The sequence below is a fragment of the Cetorhinus maximus genome, chromosome 1 (genome assembly GCF_964194155.1).
Source record: "Cetorhinus maximus chromosome 1, sCetMax3.hap1.1, whole genome shotgun sequence".
NCBI lineage: Eukaryota > Metazoa > Chordata > Chondrichthyes > Lamniformes > Cetorhinidae > Cetorhinus > Cetorhinus maximus.
Window position 1 is genome coordinate 204,721,536 of NC_135879.1, and position 25,088 is coordinate 204,746,623.

Sequence of the window (25,088 nt, forward strand, 5' to 3'; positions counted from 1 at the left end):
CAACATCACCTACAAAGTCAAGTAATTATACGTATCAAAATACAGCGAATCTACTTAACATCTGAAAGGGGGATATTAACAAATTAATCCATTTGATTGAGGAACATCCAGCTGAACTCTCACAACCAGAATATTTAAATACTGTTTTGCTTCAAACAAAACATAAAGCACTTTTTTCTCAACTGTTTCCATGAGTAACATTGGTCAATAGTATTTTTCTCTGGGTATGTAAATTAACATTTAGCAGCTGCATGTTGATGCACTTTGAAAGAAAAAACTCAGAATTGAAAATTAATCACCGAGGTTAACAAAAATTGCAACTCTGGTTTGACTAGTAGAATAATTATCATGCATATCAATACAGACAGATCAAGAAATGACAATGCCGGAATTTCTTATAGCTAGCACCTAAACATAGTAAATGTCTCAAAGTTAGCACTGAAAAATCATAAATATCTCAAACCAGAGACTGTTACGCACCTGGCATTTTAATTAAGGGTGTGTTTTTGTTTAAGGACATTTTTTTTAGCGGCATGTTCAAATACCTTTATCTCCCTCTTACAAATGTTCACAATAAAGGCTCAACAAAAAAATCAGATCAGAGTAATTTAAAATAACTGAAGTGAGCATAAAAAATGGAAAGTGTTTAAAATATCCAGCAGCATCTAAAAACAGGAAAGAATGGTTTTGGGTGTTGGAAAGTTCAGCAGCTCTTTCCAGTGACCTGCTTTTTATGATCAGTATTTTCTCCTTTTATTTCAAATCCACATTTTTTTCTTAATTAGGACTGAAAAGGTTATAGGAGTACATTATTTAATTGCTCATAAATTAGAAAAAAACAATTTGGGTTGTTAATGAGAGGCTAGGGGTGAATATGTGAATTTTTAGCATGCTAGAATTTTTTAGACTTTAAAGTGAAATTTTCAAGTCAACATTGGTCAAAGGCAGACAGCAACCTAAAACACTTTTGAGCTGGTAACAAATTCTGTTCTTAAAAAAAAATTCAGAAATTAAAATGTCATCTTAAATGAAATTGCACAGTAGAACTCACATCAACAAAATATTCAAGAGTGGCTTCACACTTGGTAAACATAATTTAAAAATCCAACTGGGAGAAGGTGAGATAGTTCCTTTTCAGTTCTACCCAGTCCTTTTTTATCCTACTGCTTCCATCACAGCATTGACTATGGCTCCAGCAATGTGGCCAATTATATCAAAGAGATATAAAGCTCTTGTAAACATAAACTCTTGTAAATACCCTGCAAGCAAAATATCAACCAGTGCGAAATTCTAAAATTAATTAAAAACACTAGCCTATAAATTATGGTCTGCACAATTCTACTTTGCAAGTAGTCATCACTGATTATACTTGACAGTTTCAGTTTTCCTCCCAAAAATCTTTAAAGATGTTTCACAATCTTTCAAAAAAATCTTGTCAAACATTTGCATGTTAGGAAATAATAAGCCATAAGGAATTATATTTTGGTAATAATTATTTGCATGAAGCAGAATCTCTTTTAAAGGATAAAAGCAAAATACTGCGGATGCTGGAAATCTGAAACAAAAACAGAAAACGCCGCAAAAACTCAGCAGGTCTGACAGAATCAGTGGAGAGAGAAACAGAGTCCGTATGACCCTTCTGCAAATTCAAAACCACCAATTCATTTCTTTTTCTCTAATGGCTGTCTTGTTTGATCAAAATTATTTCCAGTGAGTGTTAAAAAGTAATAGTGGAGCAAAAACACACACATCATATTCAAAAGTAACTTTTGAAGACTTAAGTGCACTGGTTTTACATAATTTTTAATAAAGTTCACTGTGACACTTTATGCACCAACTCTCTTGCATCAAAGCATTTCGTATTTTTGAATTAGCTGCATTTATTAAAAATACATTGATGATTTTACATAAATTGTTTATATTTTAGCACGCTCATATAATTGAAAAATTTCACATCATAAAAGTGAGGCTAAAGCATTAAAATTCATTCCCTCAAAAAGGCTAAAAAAACATGTTAATGACTTACAGTGAAAGAAATAAGCAAGCAGACGTCACCAGTCCAAGGAACAGATCTCACATGTTCAGTCGGAACAGTCAGTCAAGATTGACCTGCTATAATTTGTCCTATTAACAAACGGTGTGCGGAGCATTCAGAATGTCTCTACAAAGCTGCAGGTCATCAGTTTGGTAGCATATGCTACAAACATTTTCAAAGCCTCTTGAAGCCTCCCACCATCCTCTTTTTTGTGAATGCAAAAAAGCATAAAATATTGCATAGCAGGGTTCTTCTTTGAAGATGGTAACAGGCGAAACACCAAAGCATGCTGCCTATTGTTGCAGCATTCATCTTTTCAGGAAAAAAACATCCTTCATTTTAAACACCAAGCTTGTCTTTCTATACACAAAAACCAAAAGGTTTTATCATTGAAACACAATGTTAGAAAGGATCCTTCAGGCATGGGAATATAGTTTCCCTATGTAAAGCCTTAAAAACTCTTAAAACAGAATTAACTAAAACAACACTGGAAATGTACAGCAATTTGATCAGTTGTTGAAAAGTAAGCTAGGTTAACTCTGATTCAAATTTTGGTAACCTCTGAAACATTACAAATAGAGGTTAATGGGTATGATCTTACAGCCATTACGGAGACATGGTTACAAGGAGATCAAAGCTGGGAACTAAACATTCGGAGGTATGTGGCTTTTCGAAAGGACAGGCAGGAAGGAAAGGGTGGTGGGGTAGCTTTGTTAGTACGAGATGAAATAAATACGATAGCAAGAAATGATTTTGGATCGGAAGATGTAGAATCCACATGGGTGGAGGTAAGAAATAACAAGCAGTAGAAGACACTGGTGGGAGTAGTCTAAAGGCCCCCTAACAGTAGCTATATTGTAGGACAGAGAATAAATCAGGAGATAATGAGGGCATGTAAAAAAGGCAGTAAATTAATCATGGATGACTTTAATCTTCATGTAGATTGGGACAATCAAATTAGTAGAGGTAGACATGAGCAAGAATTCATAGAGTGTATTCGGGGCAGTTTCCGAGAATGATATGTTGTGGATCTAACAAGGGATCAGGCTATTTTGGATCTGGTAATGTGTAATGAGGCAGGTTTAATAAATGATCTCAGAATAAAAGATCCCCTAGGAAACAGTGACCACAACATGCTAGAATTTAGCATTCAGTTTTAGAGTGAGAAACTTGGGTCAGAAACAGCTGTGTTAAACTTAAATAAGGATGATTACAAAGGAATGAGGGTAGAGTTGGCTGGAGTGGACTGGGAAAGCAGTTTAGCAGAAAAGACGGTTGAATGAACAAGGGCAGACGTTTATCATAATAGTTCATGACGCACAACAAAGATATATCCCAATGAGGGAAAAAGATTCTAGGAAGGGGGTAAACCAACCACGGTTAACCAAGGAAGTTAAGGATAGTATCAAACTGAAAGAAAAAACATACAACATGGCAAAAATTAATGGTAAGCCAGGGGATTGGGAAAGTTTTAAAAACCAACAAAAGATGACCCAAAAAAAAAGAGGGAGAAAATAAACTTTGAGGGTAAACTAGCAGGTAATATAAAAATGAACAATAAGAGCTTCTTTAAATATATAAAAAGGAAGAGAGAGGCCAAAGTGAACATAGGCCCCTTAGAGAATTCGGCTGGGAAAATAATAATGGGGAACCAGGAAATGGCAGAGGAGTTGAATAAATACTTTGCATTCAGTCTTCACGGTAGAAGGCACTAATAGCATTCCAAAAATACTATATAGTCAAGGGGCTAAAGGCAAGGAGGAGATAAATACAATAACTAACACTAGAGAAAAAGTACTAGGGGAACTAATGGGGCTAAAGGCCGATAAGTTCCCTGGGCCTGATGGGTTGCATCCTACGATATTGAAGGAAGTAGCTACACAAATAGCGGATGCACTGGTAGTAATCTTCCAAGAATCCTTAGATTCTGGAAAAGTCCCAGAAGATTGGAAAATTGCCCATGTAATGTCCTTTTCAAAAAGGGAGGGAGATAAGAAACAGGAAACTATAGGCCAGTTAGGTAAACATCTGTCATTGGGAAAATGTCAGAGTCTATTATAAAGGATGTAATAGCAGAGCATTTAGAATTATATAATCTAATCAAGCAGAGTCAGCATGGCTTCACGAAGGGGAATTCATGCCTGACAAATTTATTAGAGTACTTTGAGGAGGTAACAAGCAGGATAAAGGGGAACCAGTAGATGTAATATATTTGGATTTCCAAAAGACGTTTAATAAGGTACCACACATTAGGCTACTTAATAAGATAAAAGCCCATGGTGTTGGGGATAGTATATTGGATAGAGCATGGAAAGAGGATTGGCTAACTAATAGAAGACAGAGAGTTGGTATAAGGGAGGCATTTTCAAGATGGCAACCTGTAACTAATGGAGTGCCACAGGGATCAGCGCTGAGGCCACAATTATTTACAATATATATTAATGACTTGGATGAGGGAAGTGGATGTACTATCGCCATGTTTGCTGATGGCACAAAAATAGGTGGGAAGGCAAGTAGTGAGAATGACAAAAGGAGTCTACAGAGGAATATAGATAAGGTAATTGAGTGGGCAACAATTTGGCAGATGGAATATAATGTGGGAAAGTGTGAGGTTTGGCAGGAAGAATAAAACTGCTGAATATTATTTACATGGAGAAAGACTGCAGGAAGCTACAGCACATTAGGATTTAGGAGCCCTTGTGCATGAATCCCAAAAAGCTAACATACAAGTTTAACAGGTAATAGGGAAGGCAAATGGAATGTTGGCCTTTATTGTAAAGGGAATGGAGTATAAAAATAGGGAAGCCTTGCTAAAACTATACAAGGCACTAGTTAGACCACACCTAGAATAATGTGAACAGTTTTGGTCCCCTTATCTAAGGCATTGGAGGCAGTCCAGAGAAGATTCACTAGGTTGATCCCAGGTTTGGAGGTATTTTCTTATGAGGAGAGGTTGAGTAGATTGGGTCTGTACTTATTAGAATTTAGAAGAATGAGAGGTGACCTTATTGAAACATGTAAGATTCTTAGGGGGCTTGACAGGGTAGATGCTGAGAGGTTGTTTCCCCTTGCAGAAGAGTCTAGGACCGGAGAGCATAATCTCAGGGTATGGGGTCACCCATTTAAGACAGAGATGAGGAGGAATTTTTTTCTCTCAGAGGGTACTTAATCTATGGAATTCTTTACCGCAGAGGGCTGTAGAGGCCGGGTCATTGAGTATATTCAAGGCTGAGATAGAGAGATTTTTAATCAGTAAGGGAATCAAGGATTATGGGGAAAAGGCAGGAAAGTGGAGTTGAGGATTATCAGATCAGCTGTGATCTTACTGAATGGCAGAGCAGGCTTGATGGACCAAATGGTTTACTCCTGCTCCTACGTCTTATGGTCTTATCAACCTATCTTTTTCAGGTTCTGGTTTATCTGCTGTCCACTTCTAGAAATTAGAAAAACAACTCTGAGTGCATGGATCCATGTTTTAACTGATATTTATACTGAGAGTGGCAACAAACAAAGGGACAATGATGTACAATTCCTGCAGGATGTGGGCGTTTAGCAGGTTTAGATGCTAACAAATCTGTAGGGAGTGCCTTCGCTAAAATTACTTGAGCTCAAGATCTCATGACCTGAGGCAAAATTGAAGACAATTGGACACATCAGAGAGGGATGGAAGTTTTTGGACAAATGTTTCAGTTTTGCTGGGGAAGGAGTAAAGATGAAGGAAGGAATGGTGACTAGCTACAAGTCAAGGGATCAGAGGATTGACAAATTAGAGCAGGAATGTTCAGAGTAAATTGTCAACAACAAGTGTGAAGTGGGACCTAATGGCAATGGTACCAAAAAACACAGCTCAGGGTGAGTTGGGTGGGGATGGGAGAGTGATGGGAAGAGTGAGATGAGCAATTTAGTTAGGCATGCATTCGTAATAGGTGTCAATTTAAATTTAGAAGGAAGAGGGTGAACAAAAGCAATCAGAAGGCACAGGTAGACGTAGGTGAAAAAGCTGACGGAGAAGAAATAACGCACAGAGAGAATACATAGATTAGAGGAAAATCAAATCAATCAGTTTTAAGTAGAAAATTATTAACGAAAATTATAAAATGACAGATGGATGCCAACATTGGAAAGTATAACGTGACATGTTCTGTTAAGAAAATAAAAGTAATAGTTGCATTTTGAATGATGCAGAATAGCACAGGGATTTCGGAGTTCAGGTTCACAAGGCATTAAGAGAAGGATCTTACGTTGAAGAGGCCATTAAACAAAGCTAATGGAATACTCAATATTATAGCAAGAGGTACACAATATGAGAGCCAAATTCTAATGGCGTTCTAATATATTCTAATATAAAGGCTTAACATCTTAACACGGGAGGCAAGGGAGGAGATTGATGGGGCCTTGACAGAAATCTTTGTATCCTCACTGGCTACGGGTGAGGTCCCAGAGGACTGGAGAATGGCCAATGTTGTTCCATTGTTTAAGAAGGGTAGCAGGGATAATCCAGGAAATTACAGGCCGGTGAGCCTTACGTCAGTGGTAGGGAAATTATTGGAGAAGATTCTTCGTGACAGGATTTACTACCATTTGGAAGCAAATGGGCATGTTAGTGAGAGGCAGCATGGTTTTGTGAAGGGGAGGTCGTGTCTCACTAACTTGATTGAGTTTTTTGAGGAAGTGACAAAGATGATCGACGAAGGAAGGGCAGTGGATGTTATATACATGGATTTCAGTAAGGCCTTTGACAAGGTCCCTCATGGCAGACTGGTACAAAAGATAAAGTCGCACGGGATCAGAGGTGAGCTGGCAAGATGGATACAGAATTGGCTTGGTCATAGAAGACAGAGGGTAGCAGTGGAAGGGTGCTTTTCTGAATGGAGAGCTGTGACTAGTGGAGTTCCGCAGGGATCAGTGCTGGGACCTTTGCTGTTTGTAGTATACATAAATGATTTGGAGGAAAATCTGGGCTAATTAGTAAGTTTGCAGATGACACTAAGGTTGGAGGAGTTGCAGATAGTGAAGAGGATTGTCAAAGGATACAATGGGATATAGATCGGCTGGAGACTTGGGCGGAGAAATGGCAGATGGAGTTTAATCCGGACAAATGCGAGGTAATGCATTTTGGAAGGTCTAATACAGGCAGGAATTATACAGTAAATGGCAGAACCCTTAAGTGCATTGACAGGCAGAGGCATCTGGGTGTACAGGTCCACAGGTCACTGAAATGGCAACGCAGGTGGATAAGGTAGTCAGGAAGGCATATGGCATGCTTGCCTTCATTGGCAGGGGTATTGAGTATAAAAGCTGGGAAGTCATGCTGCAGCTGTATAGAACCTTGGTTAGGCCACACTTGGAATATTGCAAGCAATTCTGGTTGCCACATTAGGAGAGGAGAGGTTGGAGAAACTCGGATTGCTCTCACTAGAGCGACGGAGATTGAGGGGCGACTTGATAGAAGTTTACAAAATTATGAGTGGCATGGACAGAGTAGATAGTCAGAAGCTTTTTCCCAGGGTGGAAGAGTCAATTACTAGGGGACATAGATTTAAGGTGAGAGGTGAAAACTATAGAGGAGATGTGCGGGGCAAGTTTTTTACACAGAGGGTAGTGCGTGCCTGGAATTCGCTGCCAGAGGAGGTGGTGAAAGCAGGTACGATAGTGATGTTTAAGAGGCAGCTTGACAAATACATGAATAGGATGGGAATAGAGGGATACGGAAGTGCAAAATGTTTTAGTTGAAAGGCAATATGATCGGCGCAGGCTTGGATGGCCGAAGGGCCTGTTCCTGTGCTGTACTTTTTCTTTCTTCTTTATATCCAAAGCTAGCACTGTCTGCAGTTTAGGATTCCACACTATAGCAAAGGTTTAAGCCAATGGAGAGGGTACAAAGATTCTGTCCAGTAAGAGAAAACAAAAATATGTGAAAAAAAAAACTTAAAGTTAGAAACATCTAGATGATATTACAGGATGATTTGACAGAGGTCTTTGAAATTATTAGAGGTTGGGTAGAAAGAAGTAGTAGAAGGGCTTAAAATGAAAGGACATATAGGACTGAACACAAAAGAGTTTGGACAGAGAATAGCAGAAACTACTTTTTTTTTTACACAGGTTGTGAGGCTGGGGAGTACATTATTGAAGTTAGTGAGTGAAGCACAAATTATGAAACATTTAAGAATAGGTTAGATAGGTGACTGAAGGGTGGGGAGATAAAAGGCTATGGGAAGAGGAGGGTACATAGGTTTGTCTGGAGGATAAGCATCACGTCATAATGATCTAGGTGTGTTTGTCCAACCTTGTGTGTAATAAATTGATGTATAAAAGGGAGAAGCACTGGATCAGTTGTACTCAGTGGAAATACGGTTGGTTCTTGCAATACAATACAGGCAATATAATATTCTATATAATTAATTATTCATCCAACAGTGCAAATTGACAAAGATTCTTGATCACACTGCATTTTGAGTTTTTGGAGCGATCTTTCTTTCCTATAGAAGACAATATTCTTTACTGGAAGAAAATATTCAACATATGGAAACTTTGATGAAAGTCAGAAACACATTTAATTTTCTTACTGACATGGAGACTCTTGCGTTGTGTCTCCCTCTTTTACGCCAGAACAATGACAAGGACTATTAATCTGAACCTGAAGCAGGTTAGCAGAAACCTGGAACTCTTTTCCTCTAAAAAGGCTAGAACAATTGGAGCTTTCAAGGCAGATAGATATTTATTTGTTAGCTAACGGTATCAAAGGATACGGAGCAAAGGCAAGCAAATAAGAGTTGAGTTGCAGGTCAGCCGTTATCTAAAAGGTTTGAGGGGCTGAATTAGCCTACCCTGTTTCTGGTGTTCCTAAGTAACACTAGAACTTCAGGTTTAATATTCCAGTCGTGTGAAAATACATGTGTAAGGAGTGAAAGCAGAATCATGCTTGGGTATGATGGTTCCTGTGCACACTCTATAGGGTCCTTTGAAGCATTCAACACCAGTGGAAGCATAACCCAACACAGGGTCAATACTTTTGGATACGGTGGAGGGGTGGGGTTGGAGAAAACTGGTGAGGGGAAAAAGAACAAAAGACTTATACCTAAAGCTCTTGAGTCTTTTGTACTCTGCACATTTTTGAATTTGTTCCTACTGTATCTAGAATCAGTATAAATCAGTTCAAAAAGGAAATGAAACATAAAAAATAACATTTATAATAATTCTCCTCATAACTCAATTTTTGAAAGTGTTATGTAGCAAATGGAAAACAAAACAGCACTCCACTGAATGTACTCCCTTCTGACAGCTTTCAGTATATTTTTGTTCAAATTATAGTTTTGTAGCTTTGTTGGTAGAACTTTAAATAAAACATCAACACGGCTCATTTATCCATTCAAACAATACTCTTGGATGTTTTTTAATTCCTAAAATTAAATGTAAACAAATTGGCAAAAAGTGACAATAACTTTTATCAAATTAATTTTTATATCATTTTGTTTCAATTGCCAATGAGACAAGTACTAAACCCTTTGAAAGTTATGAAAATTAAAGCTTTTGCCCTGTTAAAATTTCAATAAGCTCAAGCCCAGAAGATCACAGTGCCACAAGTCTGTTCAAATCTGTTAACTTTGTTCGATTATTACAATCTGCATTATTGACTGCATGCATTGCACCTGTTATTGGTAAAGTTTTCTTTCTCTAAGGTTGGCAATGCTTGACTCTTTAGAAAAAGCAACTGACTGCCTTTATTAACAAAGCCCAGTAGTTAGTGATAGTATGTGGGCTGGGATTAGTCCCTCCAGCAGCTGGTCCAGCTGGACTCTATGTCATTTTCTGGGGGTAAGCAGAGTGTGATTGGATCAGTACTTGCTGCATAGATTCAGACAATGGCAGCAGCAGGTCTGTGTTGGAACCAGAAGTTTGTAAAACTATTAATGTGCATTGTGAAGCTGAGGTGAGTGAAACTAAAGCTATCGCAGCACAACCATAAATACATTTCTATGATGTGCTAGAATGCCATTTGACTATATATTAAGTTCAAATGGTGAGGTGACAGCCTTGGCTCAGTTGGTAGCACACTCAATTCAGTCAGGTGATGGTGGATTCAAATCCAGCTCCAGGGATTTGAGCACAACATTTAGGCTGACATTCCAGTGCAGTACCGAGAGTAATTGCAAGGTCATAACAAATAGGAACAGGGCTAGGCCATTCGGTCCATTGAGCCTGCTCCACCTTTCAATAAGGTCATGATTGATCTGATCTGAGTACTGTCAGGAGGTGCTGCCTGTCAGATGAAATGTTTAGCCAAGGTCTAGTTTCCCTCTTAGGTGGCTGTAAAAAATCCTGTGACATCTCATGAAGGAACTGCCCCAGTTCCTGGCTAGTGTTTATCCCCCACTTTGGTTATTAACGCATTGGCTGTTTGTGGAACCTTGTTGTATGCAACTTTCCTACATTACAGTGCTTATACTTCAAAAGTATTTCATTGGTTCTGAAGTGCTTACACATATGTTGAGGTTGTGAAAGGCACCACATAAATGCAAGTTTTTCTTTTATTTAAAACACTTGAACTCTTTACCTGTGACATTGTCCCATTATTAAGCTGCACATTAATTTGAAAGATACGATTCAAGTACATGTATTGCTATGTGCAGATGCATGCAAACATCTACACACAAACACACACATACATCTGCACACATACACAGGCATACATCTATACACACACACAGGCATGCATCGACACACGCACACACAGGCATACATCGACACACGCACACACAGGCATACATCGACACACGTGCACACACACACGCATACATCAACACACAAATACACACATGCATACATCTATACATACATACACACACGCATACATCTGGACACACGCACACATCTACACACGCATGCAAATGCAGCAAGATTGGAAAATATCCAGGCTTGGGCTGACAAGTGGCAAGTAACATTCGTGCCACACAAGTACCATGCAATGACCATCTCTAACAAGAGAGAATCTAACCAGCGCCCCTTGACGTTCACTGAATCCCCCACTATCTACATCCTGGGGGGGTTATCATTGAATAGAAACTGAACTGGACTAGCCATACAAATACTGTGGCTACAAGAGCAAGTCAGAGGCTAGGAATCCTGCGATAAGTAACTCACCTCCTGACTCCTCAAAGCCTGTCCACAATCTACAAGGCACAAGTCAGGAGTGTGATGGAATATTCCCCACTTACCTGGATGAGTGTAGCTCCCACAATACTAAAGAATCTTGACATCGTCCAGGACAAAGCAGCCCGCTTGATTGGCATCAAAACCACAAACATTCATTCCCTCCACCACCGACGAACAGGAGCAGCAGTGTTTACCATCTACAAGTTGCACTGCTGGAATTCACCAAGGCTTCTTAGACAGCACCTTCCAAACCCATGACCACTACCATCTAGAAGGACAAGAGCAGCAGATAGATGGGAACATTACCACCTGGAAGTTCCCCTCCAAATCACTCACCGTCCTGACTTGGAAATATATTACCGTTCCTTCACTGTCACTGGGTCAAAATCCTGGAACTCCCTTCCTAACAGCATTGTGGGTGTACCTACACCACATGGACTGCAGCGGTTCAAGAAGGCAGCTCACCACCATCTTCTCAAAGGGGTCAATTTTCGCCCTGTTGGGGGCCGGGGGGGGGGTGTGTGTGTTGTGCGGAGACAGGCAGGAGCGAGCGCGAACCCGACCGGTGCCTTCAATCGGGTGGACGCCGCCATTTTACGTGGACGGGCCAATTAAGGCCAGCCCAGCATGACACACACTCGGAAGCGCTGTGCACTCCCTGTGTGGGCGGGGGGTGGGATTCCCTGAGTCACCATGGAGGTGCCTCAGGGAGATTAGTTTATGTCTTGAAAAATGTAATAAAGGTCAAAAAAAATTTTAAGGACATGTCCCTCATGTGAAACTGTCACATGAGCTGGGACATGTCCATTAGTTTTTTCAAGAAACGTTATTTAATTAATGAACCCTTCATGAAACCTCAACCCGCCTGTCGATGAGGTTTTATGAAAAATGCGAAGGTCGCCTGGGCCCTTCGCCTGCCCGTCAACATTAAGGGTGGATGGGCAGCTTTCTTGACAGTTTCAATTACTTTGTTAATGGCCTTAATAGGCCTTTGACAGTTTGGCGGGCGCGCAGCTGACATGGCTGCGCACCCGCCGAACTGACGATCTAAATGACGAGCGGTGACATTGGGGCGTCCGCCTGATGTCATGGTGCGGTCATTTTACGCGTCGACGAGCGGGCTACGCCCCCACGCACCGACGGGAAAATTCTTCCCAGGGGCAACTAGGGATGGTCAATAAATGCTGGCCCAGCCAGCAAAGCCCCCACCCTGTTAATGAATTTAAAAAAAACATTTTCCTTTGTGTTTGGTATGACTCCAACCAGCAGAGAGTTTTCTCCCCAATTCCCACTGATTCCAGTTTTGCTAGGGCTCCCTGATGCCACACTCGGTCAAATGTGGCCTTGATGTCAAGGGCAGTCACTCTCACCTCACCGCTGCAGTTTAGCTCTTATGTCCATGTTTGAACCAAAGCTGTAATGAGCTCCGGAGCTGAGTGGCCCTGGCAGAACCCAAACTAAGTGTCAGTGAACAGGTATTTGCTAAGCAAGTGCTGCTTGATAGCACTATTGATGACTCCTTCTTTCACTTTACTGATGATTGAGAGTAGGCTGATGGGGCAGTAATTGGCTGGGTTGGGTTTGTCCTGCTTTTTGTGTACAGGACATACCTGGGCAAATTTGCACATTGCTGGGTAGATGCCAGTGTTGTAGGCGTACTTGAACAGACTGGCTAGGAGCGCGGCAAGTTCTGGAGCACAAATCTTCAGTACTATTGCCAGAATGTTGTCAGGGCCCATAGCCTTTGCAGTATCCAGTGCCTTCAGCCATTTCTTGATATCACGTGGAACGAATCGAATTGGCTGAAACTGACATCTGTGATACTGGGGGTCTCCGGAGGAGGCTGAGATGAATCATCCACTCGGCACTTCTGGCTGAAGATTGTTGCAAATGCTTCAGCCTTATCTTTTGCACTAAAGTGCTGGGCTCCCCCATCATTGAGGATCGGGATATTTGTGGAGTCTCTTCCTCCAGTGACTTGTTTAATTGTCCACACCAACATTCACAACTGGATGTGGCAGGGCTGCAGAGCTCAGATCTGATCCGTTTGTTCTGGGATCGCTTATCTCTGTCTATTGCTTGCTGATCATGCTGTTTGGCAGGCAAGTAGTCCTGTGTTGCAGCTTCACCAGCTTGACATCTCATTTTTAGGTATGCCTGATGCAGCTCCTGGCATGCCATCGTGCACTCTTCGTTGAGTGGGGTATATGCTGGGCCATGAGGTTACAGATTGTGGTTGAGTGCAATTCTGCTGCAGCTGATGGCCCACAATGCTTCATTGTTGCCCAGTCTCGAGTTAATAAATTCTGTTCGAAATCTATCCAATTTAGAACACTGGTAGTGCCACACAAACCAATGGAGGTTGTCCTCATTGTGAAGATGGGACTCCACCTCCACAAAGACTGTGTGGTGTCACTACTACCAACACTGTTGTGGACAGATGCATCTGTGGCAGGCAGGTTGGTGAGGGTGAGGACAAGTATGTTTCTCAGTCTTGTTGGTTCCCTCATGGCCTGCTGCAGATCCAGTCCAGCAGCTACGTCATTTAGGACTCGACCAGCTTGGTCTATACTGGTGGTACCAAGCCACTCTTGGTGTTGGACATTGAAGCCCCCAACCCAGAGTACATTCTGCGCTCTTGCCACCTTCAGTGCTTTCTCCAAGTGGTGTTCAACATGAAGGAGCACTGATTCTTCAGCTAAGGGCAGATGATGGTGGGGGATGGTGGAACGTGGTAATCAACAGGAGGTTTCCTTGCCCATGTTTGGCGTGGTGCCATGAGACTTTATGGGTCTGGACTCCCAGGGCAACTCACTCCTGACTGTATACCACTGCTGAGTCTGTCCTGCCAGTAGGACAGGACATATCCAGGGATGGTGATGGTGGTGTCTGGGATTATCTGTAAGATAGGATTCCGTGAGTATGACTATGTCAGACTGTTGTTTGGCTAGTCTGTGAGACAGCTCTTCCAATTTTGGCACAAGCCCCAACCTTAGCAAGGAGGACTTTGCAGGGTCAATAGGGCTGAGTTTGACATTTCTGGTGCCTAGGTTGAAACCTAGCCATCTGGTTTCATTCCTTTTTATTGATTTTTTAGTGGTTTGATAGGCCATTTAAGGGGGCATTTGAGAGGTTATTTAAGAGTCAACCACATTGTTGCGGGATGCGAAGAGTCATATTGGGCTCAAAACCTTAATTCAATTTCTCTCTCCGGAGTTGCTGCCAGGCCTGCTGAGGTTTTCCAGCCTTTTCTGTTTTTATTTCAGATTTCCAGCATCTGCAGTATTTTGCTTTTATTTTAGCCTCTGAATAACTAGTCGAGTGACATTACCCATACACCACTATCTCCCCATAATCTATACAGACATACATAATGTATATATTTATGTATTCAATAGAATACATAATATCAAAAATTTAAAAAAGAAAAATTGGTTTGACAAAACTGGATACGCCAATAATGGTTGTTGTTATGTCGTGCAGCAAGTACTCAGGTATAGGTACTCAGCTGCAGCATATTTGGAGGTGCATGCAGCCGTTGAAGTTATCACTAAGGAATCCACCTGCAGCCTTTCCATGGTTTCTAAGTGGCCATGCAGCACAGTTCTGCAGCTTTCTTCCCTAAATCATTCTCAAAATCAATGCAGAAATATAGTAAAGGCAAAATACTGCAGATGCTGGAAATCTGAAACAAAAACAGAAACAAAAACCTCTTTAGCTCTGAAGAGGAGTCATGCGGACTTGAAACGTTAACTCTGTCTTTCTCTCCACAGATGCTGTCAGACCTGCTGAGTTTTTCCAGCACTTTTTGTTTTTGTTTCAGAAATATAGTATCATCTTTTAAGATCAAACTAGGAAGTTGCATCTTGGGGGCAATAAACAGAGAACAGGGCTTCAGTCAAGTCCTGATGAGAAAAGGAGCAGATTTTTTAATTTCCTATAGGCTTGTCTTGACACATTCCCATAAAATTTGTAAATATGGAGGGAAATCTATTTTTGAGTATCCAGGTCAGATTGTTGGAATTTAAAACCCATCCTAGGACAAAGCTGACACTGTAGTGCAGGATCAAGGGAATGTTGCATTGTTGGATGTGCTACACTTCAAATGAAATGCTAGAATGAGGCTCTATCTGCTTGTTCAGGTGAATGGTAAAGACGCAATGGTCTTATTTAAAGAAAAACAGGATTTTTTCCCTCTAGTGTCTTGGTCAACATTCCTTCCTCAAACACCACCACCAAAAACAGATTATTCATCTCAGTGTTGTTAGCGGAACATTACAGTGTCCAAAGTAGTTGTCATTTTTACCCATAAACTGTTACTACATTTCTTTCTTTTGACCATCCAAGCTTTCTGAAACGTTTTAATGCTTCAACATCATTGTATTATCACAGTTTACCTTCTTTTCCATTCCTTAAATTCTTGATTCAACCTGATCACATGCAAACTCCTGCTTCCAGCTAGGATTATGAATTCAACTTTACGAGGAGAAAATAAAATGTTAATGTTATAGGAAATAACAAGTCTAAAATAATCCAAGAAAGAACTGAAGGGCAGGTAAAGAGGGTGATTGGATTATTGAAGTAAAGACAATAAATAATTTGCAAAGGGATAAGATAGTTGCTTGACAAAAGAGGAACATTTTAAGGTTGCAGGTCGGGAGGAGAGAGAGATTAGGCTAATTGGCTTCACTGTCGCTGGGTCAAAATCCTAGAACTCCCTCCCGAACAGCACTGTGGGTTCATCTACACCACATGGGCTGCAGCGGTTCAAGGAGGCAGCTCACCACCACCTGCTCAAGGACAACTAGGGGTGGGCAATATCTGCTGGCCTAGCCAGTGACCTCCACATCCCATGGACGAATAAAATAGAACAGAGAAACTCAACAGCACAGGTCAATTCTGTCCTCTAACATTCTATGATTCTCCATCAAAAGAAAGCATGTCAACACTATTTTCCTGCTATCATGCGAATATCCTGTGTTTGATACTAATCCAAATCTGAGATCTACAGGTGCCTCAGTCTTTAGCACCTCAACTGGAAACTGTGAAAATTTTAACTGTTTATTTGTTATTAATACCATGGGGGTACATAAGTACAGAAAGTAATTAGACAACTAGGCAGATATATGGAAGGTTATATAGGTACACAGCAGGCTGAGAGCTTAGTGTAAAGGTGACAGAAGGCCAAGGCATTCAAAGGGTTAAAAACATATTTAATTCAAGTTTAATTCATAATCTGCTCAGACCCAGAGAGGGGGCCTGAGCAGTTTAGCTGTACAAAGAGACATAACCACGATAATGTATGTAAAGTAGAAACTCGTTTAACGTTACACAGAGATAGTTGCTGCAAATGGGAACCTGTTTGCATTCACAAGGAACATGGTCACTGTAATGTGGGTGCAGCAGAAGCTTGATCAGCTTTACAAAGGAAGCGTTTGTTTCAACAGGACACTGGTCTAGTCTTCTAATGAGGCATCGATACTGTAAGTGCGAAAGGTCGCTGTCTAAGACCTTTCTGCCATAGTGCACCGAGGGGCTGGGAAAGGTATAGACCCCTCGGGCTGTACGGCTCACAATGAATGTATGTAGTGACTACTAAATGTATTATAACTGTATTGAAGCACCTCAGAGTGCAACATGATGTATGTTGATAATTCCAATACCATTGACTGTCTGTAATGACCATATTGAAATGATTGTAATATTCATTGATTGTATTGAAGCACATGTGATCCATGTGTAAAAGTTGAATCTGATTGCACTATTTGTGATGGGCATTTAGAAATGTTTTGCAATGTTCTTTCAGATATTTTATGAATAAAGTATATTTTTCACAAAAAAAATGATACTGTCAGTAAGGCAGATGAATTGAGGGCGTTGATTAACACATGGGAATATGATATTGTTGCTATCACAGAGACATGGTTGAGGGAAGGGCAGGACTGGCAGCTCAATATTCCAGGGTAAAGAATCTTCAGGCATGACGGGGGTGGGGGGGGGAGCGGTTTGCGGGGGTGTAAAAGTGGAGGCGGCATTGCATTATTGATTAAGGAGTCAAATACTGTAGTAAAGAGGGGTGGTATCTTAGAAGCTTCCTCAACTGAGGCCATATGGGTAGAACTTAAAAACAAAAAGTGGGCAATCACTTTGCTGGGAGGTCTCCGAATGGTCAGCAGGAGATAGAGGAGCAGATATGTAGGCAAATCTCAGATAAGTGTAAAAATAATAGGGTAATAATAGTAGGGCTTTTCAACTTCCCCAATATTAACTGGGATAATCTTAGTGTGAAAGGCTTAGAGGGGGCGGAATTCTTAAAGTGCATCCAGGAGAGCTCTTTGAGCCAGCACATAGAAAGTCCTACAAGAGAAGGGGCGGTACTGGGCCTAATCTTAGAGAATGAAGCTGGGCAAGTGGTACAAGTGTCAGTGGGGGAGTATTTCGGCGATAGTGACCATAACTCTGTAAGATTTAAGGTAGTTTTGGAAAAGGGCAAAGACAGATGGAAAAAAAGGTCGTGAATTGCGGGAAGACTGATTTCAATACGATGGGACAGGGTCTGGCCAAAGTGGACTGGGAGCAGCTACTTGTAGGAAAGTCTACCTCAGACCAGTGGGAGTCATTCAATAAGGAAACAGGGAGAGTTCAGGGCCAACATATTCCCATAAAGGTGAAGGGTAGGACCACCAAGTCAAGGGGACCCTAGATGTCATGGGATATAGAGGATTAGATAAGGTAAAAAAAGGATGCTTGTGGCAGATACAGAGAGCTGAAAAGCGCGGAGGCCTAGAGGAATATAGAAGGTGTAGGGGAGTGCTTAAAAAAGTAATTAGGAGAGCAAAGAGAGGGCATGAAAAAATACTGGCGGGCAAGTTAAAAGAAATTGCCAAGGCATTTTATAAATATATTAAGGGCAAGAGGGTAACCAGGGAAAGAGGAGGGCTAATTAGGGATCAAAGTGGCAATGTGTGTGGAGCCAGAGGATGTAGGTGAGGTTTTAAATGATTACTTTTCATGTGTTCACTATGGAGAAAGACAACGTAGGTGTAGAAATCAGGGAGGCGGACTGCAATATACTTGAACAAATTAACATTGAAAGGAAAACAAAAACTAAAATATCTGGAAAAACTCAGCAGGTCTGACAGCATCTGCGGAGAGGAACACAGTTAATGTTTTGAGTCCGTATGACTCTTCAACAGAACTAAGGAAAAATAGAAAAGAGGTGAAATATAAGCTGGTTTAAGGGAGGGATGGGACAGGTAGAGCTGCATAGAGGGCCAGTGATAGGTGGAGATAACCAAAAGATGTCATAGACAAAAGGACAAAGAGGTGTTGAAGGTGGTGATATTATCTAAGGAATGTGATAATAGGTGACATTAAGGGTAGAAAGCAGGACAAGCAAGGTACAGATAAGCCCTAGTGGGGGTGGGCTGGGGGGAAGGGATCAAAATAGGTTAAAAGGTAGAGATAAAACAATGGATGGAAATACATTTAAAAATAATGGAAATAGGTGGGAAAAGAAAAATCTATATAAATTATTGGAAAAAAGGGGGATCGGATGGGGATGGAGGAGGGAGTTCATGATCTAAAATTGTTGAACTCAATATTCAGTCTGGAAGGCTTGTTTTTTTTTGTTTTTGTTTTTGTTTTGGATTTCCACCATCCGCAGTTTTTTGCTTTTATATTAGCATTGAAAGGAAGTAGCTTTTAGTGGTTTTAGCAGGCTTAAAAGTGGATAAATCCCCAGGCCCAGATGAGATATATCTAGGCTGCTATGTAAGGCAAGGGAGGAGATAGCATGGGCTGTGAAACTAATTTTCAAATCCTCTCTGGCCACAGGAGGTGCCAGAGGACTGGAGGACAGTGAATGTGGTACCATTATTCAAGAAAGGTCGTTGGGATAAATCAGGTAATTACAGGCCAGTGAGTCTAACTTCAGTGGTGCGGAAACAATGGGAAAAAATCCTGAGGGACAGGATTAATCTCCACTAGGAGAGGCAGGGATTAATCAGGGATAGTCAGCATGGCTTTGTCAGGGGGAGATTATGTCTAACCAATTTGATTGAATTTTTTGAGGAAGTGATAAGTTGTGTAGATGAGGGTAGTGCAGTTGATGTAATCTACATGGACTTCAGTATGGCTTTTGACAAGGTCCTGCATGGGAGAATGGTCAAGAAGGTAAGAACCCATGGGATCCAGGGCAATTTGGCAAATTGGATCCAAAATTGGCTTAGTGGCAGGAGGCAGAGGGTGATGGTCAAAGGTTGTTTTTGTGATTGGAAGCCTATGACGAGTGGTGTACCACAAGGATCAGTGCTGGGACCCTTGCTGTTTGTCGTGTACATTAATGATTTAGATGCGAATATAGGAGGTATGATCAGTAAGTTCGCAGATGACACGAAAATTGGTGGTGTTGTAAATAGTGAGGAGGAGAGCCTTAGATTACAGGACGATGTAGATGGGCTGGTACGATGGGCAGAACAGTGGCAAATGTAATTTAATCCTGAGAAGTGTGAAGTGAAGCATTTTTGGAGGGCTAATACGGCAAGGGAATACACACTGAATAATAGGACCCTAGGGAACACAAAGGATCAGAGGGGCTTTGGTGTACATGTCCATAGATCCCTGAAGGCAGCAGCACAGGTAGATAAGGTGCTTAAGAAGGCATATAGGATACTTGCCTTTATTAGCCAAGGCATAGAATAAAAGAGCAGGAAGGTTATGTTGGAGCTGTACAAAACGCTAGTTAGGCCACAGCTGGAGTACTGTGTGCAGTTCTGGTTGGTGCAGTTCTATAGGAAGGATGTGATTGCGCTGGAGAGGGTGCAGAGGAGATTCGCCAGGATGCTGCCTAGGCTGGAGCACTTCAGCAATGAAGAGAGACTGGATAGACTAGGGTTGTTTTCCTTAGAGCAGAGAAGGCTGAGTTGGGGCCTGATAGAGGTATACAAAATTATGAGGGGCATAGATAGGAAGAAACTTTTCCCCTTTGAGGAGGTGACAATAACTAGGGGGCACAGATGTAAGGTTAGGGGTAGGAGGTTTAGAGGGGATTTGAGGAAAAGTTTTTTCATTAAGAGGGTAGTTGGATAACTCTATGAGTAATCTGCTTGACTCTTAGCTGCCCTCTGAAATAGTTTCACGGGTCTCTCAGCTGTATTCAAGGTGATGGTGGCTCCTGGCAATGGGGGATGGGCAATAAGTACAGGTTTTGCCTGCAATGCCCACATCCCATGAATGAATTTTTTAAAAAAGTTCGCATGAAATGCCCAGAGGTTTGGTATAGATCCCCTGGCGCTGTATTCTTTACAATGCTACACCAGTACGTTTTTTTTCATTTTTGATATTTCTTGCTAGTGTAGGGACAAACAAATTTCCCAACAATGGGGCCACATGCCTGAAGCATCCATTTGTCTGTACTCTCTACAAATCCTGCATGATCTAAGTGTCTCCAGCTTTTTCTGTTTTTATTTCAGATTTTCAACATCTGCAGTGCTTTATTTTTCCTTATTTTTTAGTGGAAGGGCGTGCTTAGAAAATTAAACTGCAATCGTTCCTAATTCAAATAGTTCCTTTGAAACAAAGGCATTAATAAAAAACTATAGAGGCTGGATGGGGTATCATAGTGTTTAATTTTGGATTGGGTTTCAAGTTTGCCAACATAATAACTGTAACATTTCAACAAGTAACTCTTGGATGTTAAGTTCCTTGGCTAAGGACTTTTATAAGTACAAGCTTTTTCTTTTGTCAAGCATGAATCAAAACAAAACTTTAATCTAGAGATTTTCAGCTCATTAAACTGACCTACAACAAGAGTGAGTCTAGCCATCTCCCCCTGACATTGAATTACATTACCATTGCTGAATACCCTCACCAGCAACATCCTGGGATAACCGTTGAACAGAAACTTAACTAGATAGCCACTTAAATACTGTGTTTACAAGAGTAAGTCAGACACTGAGCATTCTGCGGCAAGTAACTCACTTCCTGACCCCTCTAAGCCTTTCCACCGTCCACAAGGTAGAAGTTCAGAGTGTCAGGAAAGCGCTCCACTGCTCCTCAACATGCATACCATGGCTGAAGTACCATCTACAAGATGCACTACAGCAACTCACCAAAACATTTTTGTTTGCACCTTCCAAATTTGTGACCTCTACAAAAAAAATTTGCATTAATTTTTATTTATTTTACAGAATGTGGGCGTCACTGGCTAGGCCAGCATTTATTGCCCATCCCTAATTGCCCTCAAGAAGGTGGCGGTTAGCTGACTTCTTGAACCGCTGCAGTCCCTGTGGTGTAGGTACACACATAGTGCTGTTAGGGAGAGAGTTCCAGGATTTTGACCTAGCAACAATGAAGGAATGGCGATATAGTTCCAAGTCAGGATAGTGAATGCCTTGGAGGGGAACTTGATGGTGTTCCCATGTATCTGCAGCCCTTGTCCTTCTAGATGGTAGCGGTCATGGGTTTGGAAGGTGCTGCCAAAGGAGCCTTGGTAAGTTTCTGCAGTGCATTTTCCAGATGGTACACACTGCTGCTACTGTTTGTCAGTGGTGGAAGGAGTAAATGTTTGTGGATAGGGTGCCAATCAAGTGGGCTGCTTTGTCCTGGATGGTGTTAAGCTTCTTGAGTGTTGTTGGGGCTGCACTCATCCAGGCAAGTGGAGAGTATTCCATCATATTCCTGACTTGTGCCTTGTAGATGGTGGACAGGCTTTGGGGAGTCAGGAGGTGAGTTACTCGCTGCAGGATTCCTAGCCTCTGGCCCGCTCTTGTGGCCACTGTATTTATACGGCTAGTGCAGTTCAGTTTCTGGTCAATGGTAACCCCCCCAAGATGTTGCTAGTGAGGGTTTAGCAATAGTAATGCCACTGAATATCAAGGGGCGATGGTTAGGTTCTCTCTTTTTGGAGATGGTCATTGCCTGGCACTTGTGTGACACAAATGTTACTTGCCACTTGTCAGCCCAACCCTGGATATTGTCCAGATCTTGCTGCATTTGGACATGGACTGCTTCAGTATCTGAGGAGTCGCAAATGGTGCTGAACATTGTACAATCATCAGTGAACATCCCCACTTCTGACCTTATGATGGAAGGTCATTGATGAAGCGGCTGAAGGTTGGGCCTAGTGTCTTTCACGATGCTTGGATGTCTCAAAACACTTAGCCAATGAAGTACTTCTAAAGTGTAGTTACAGGTGTAACATAGGAAATGCCAATATGCACACAAGTTCCCACAAACAGCAATGTGATAAAGACAGGATAATAAAAACAGAAAATGCTGGAAAAACTCAGCAGGTCTGGCAGCATCTGTGGAGAGAGAAACAGATTTAATGTTTTGAGCTCAAAACGTTAACTCTGTTTCTCTCTCTCCACAGTTGCTGTCAGACCTGCTGAGTTTTTCCAGCATTTTCAGTTTTATTTTAGATTTCCAGCATCTGCAGTATTTTGCTTTTATTTTAATGACAGGTTTTTGCGATGTTGATTGAGTGATAAATATTGCCGAGGACACTGGGGATAACTCTCTTTTCTTTGCAAGAGTGTCATGGAGATCTTTTGCAACCATCTGAGGGGGCAGACCTGGCTTAACACCTCATCCAAAATGGCACCTCCGACAGTGCAACACTCCCTTAGTACTGTACTGAACTGTCAGCCTGGATTGTGTTCAGGTCTCTGGAGTGGGACTTGAACCCAGAACCTTCTGACTCAGAAGTGAGAAAGCTACCGACAGAGCCAGTGCTGACACACACCACCTAGAAGGATAAGGACAGCAGACGAATGGGAATATCACTATCTGCAAGTTTCTTTCCAGGTGATATACCACCCTGACTTGGAAATATATTGCCATTGTTTCATTGCTATTGGATTAAAATTGTGGAACTCCCAACCTAACAGCACTATGGAAGCACCTTTACCATATCCACTGCAGCAGTTCAAAAAGGAGGCTCATCACCACCTTGGCAAGGTCAATTAGGAATAGGCAATATAAGCTGGCCTTGCCAGTAACAATCGTTTCCCATGAATGAATAGAAGTAGTTCATGATTTTGAAAACCTCTATCAAATCTCTGAAACATTTTCTGCTCTAAGGATACTTTCTTGTTGTCTTATTTAATTTCCTTTCAGCCCCAATAAAAAGTTATTTTCTTCCTTAACATTCAGCCGCTGCCTTATCCTTCTTGTGTTTCACACCATTTTCCTCCTCAGTACAATTTTCAAATATTTTAATTTCCAACATCACTTCTTCCAACGCTGTTTCTTCTTACCAGTCAATATCTCTTTTCATCACTGATAGAAAATAGAGATAGTTTAAGAAAGTTATATTTGTATTTGTGGGTGTTAGGAATGAGTTTTAGCTTTAAAGTTTAAGTTTGATTTGTATTTCTGCATCTGTGCGTTAAGAAAGGTGAAATGGAGTTTCAGTTTCACTTTAAAAAAGGTGCTTGCATTTCAAATGAGGAGTTTTATGACCCTAAAGAGAAAGTAAACATACAAGGGTAGAGGGATTGAGCTGTTGCCTAGCAACAGGGGGGCCAGAGAGGCAGGTCCCTCCCACAGACAGACCCAGAAGAGAAACAACAGTCTGTTTTGGAAGCTATTTGAGTTCAGCTGGTTTGAAGACAGCTGTGAAGCAGAAGCAGCCTAAAAAGAGACAGGTAGCAAGTCCCAAGCTAAGGAAAACCCCACAAATTCAGGGGAATGGAAGAGGAGAAAATCCAAAGATGACCTTCTAATCAAAGGAAGGACAGGAACCTGGAAAAGGTCCTGTTAAGTAAAGTTAAGAGTGAGGGGCAGGGAGAAAGGCTTCAGATTAAAGAGACAAAAGCTGCAGGAAGCAGATTTAAAGTGAGAACAGCTTGCAAGAGGCAAGAAGGTCCAAGGAGACAAGTGAAGGTCTGTAATTCTTTGCTATGTGCATGTGAAGCAATGGTGTACTGTTGACAGCTGAGTCAGAGGGACAGAGTGTGTGGAAGACAACTTGAATGCATGTGGTGACCCAGGGAAGAGGAATACCAAAAGGAGAGTTTGGAACCCTGGAGTCAACCCTTGCAGAAGACGTCCGAGAGAAGGTGTTGGTTTGTGAGAAGATTCCAAAGCGAGTTCTTGGAGAATGGAGATTGGGAACCCTTGTGTGAAGGACGAAATTCAGTGAGACTGGTTGGCTCACATTGTAACAAGCATCTAGGGGGAGTTGAGGAGCATCTGGTTGAGGTGGCATCGGTCATTTGGTTTCAGAGTGTGGTCTGTCTGACCACAGGATGCCATAGATTTACATGAACTGTGTACTTGCTGTGTACATTAGAGTATAAGATAGCTTTTGTAACTTGTGTTATCCTTACAAAATCTGTATAGATCTGTTAAGGTATAGTTGTGGGTGGAGGAGTATTGTAATACAGTTCATCTTTTCTTGTTGAATAAATGTTTTATTCTTTTGTTAAAAGTTCATCAGCTGACTCCTGTGACTGTGTTCAATAGCAACTCTCTGCGTATCTAAACAAACAAATAAAAGTTAGGATCTATCAAGCTGGGTTCCACTCTGGGATCAGGTTTGTCCAGGGGTAACCTCAGCTGTGGATCATAACAGTCACCACTTAAAACTGTTCCCAGAGCTTTACACGCAATTCTGTAGATAAATTGCATTTACATGTATGTTGTTGTCAGGGTCTAATTTTCCACATTTTCTACCCGACAATGTGGAAAATTGCCAGATATGTCCTGTACACAAAACGCAGGACAAATCCAACCCGGCCAATTACCGCCCCATCAGTCTACTTTTGATCATCAGTAAAGTGAAGGAAGCAGTCGTTGACAGTGCTATCAAGCAGCACTTACTCAAAAATAACCTGCTCACCAACGCACAGTTTGGGTTCCAGCAGAGCCAGTCAGCTCCTGACCTCATTACAGT

The 25,088-nt window shown here is 41.4% G+C and overlaps 1 protein-coding gene across 2 annotated transcripts in view; it reads right to left on the reverse strand.

The window, feature by feature from the left end:
• wdr7 (WD repeat domain 7) overlaps window positions 1-25,088 on the reverse strand; it is a 748,403-nt gene that overhangs the window by 157,601 nt on the left and 565,714 nt on the right. The gene's annotated exons all lie outside the window — the stretch shown is intronic.